The following is a 303-nucleotide window of genomic DNA, read 5'->3' on the forward strand; positions in this document are numbered from 1 at the left end:
CATCGAGTACTGCAGTTTCAGCCGACGTCATGGCTTCAGCCTGTAATACGAACGCGGGGAAGGGGAGTCCATGGCTGAGTGAGCAAGCAGGTCTTTCGAAATCGCAAAACGGCGCGAGGTTTCACTTGCAGCAGCGAAACTCAAAATGCTGTGTGATATTCATGGTTCAGCGCACTCGCGGGAAAATGTCAGAGGGTGAAGAAATGAGCGGCGGGAAGAACAGGCGAGGAGTGCGAACTCGCTGGGCTGGCGAGCGCGCCGACTCTTGCAGCCTGCTGGGAGTTCGTTAGGGCGCGACGTATG

The sequence above is a fragment of the Penaeus monodon genome, chromosome 29, assembly GCF_015228065.2.
Source record: "Penaeus monodon isolate SGIC_2016 chromosome 29, NSTDA_Pmon_1, whole genome shotgun sequence".
NCBI classification, from domain to species: domain Eukaryota; kingdom Metazoa; phylum Arthropoda; class Malacostraca; order Decapoda; family Penaeidae; genus Penaeus; species Penaeus monodon.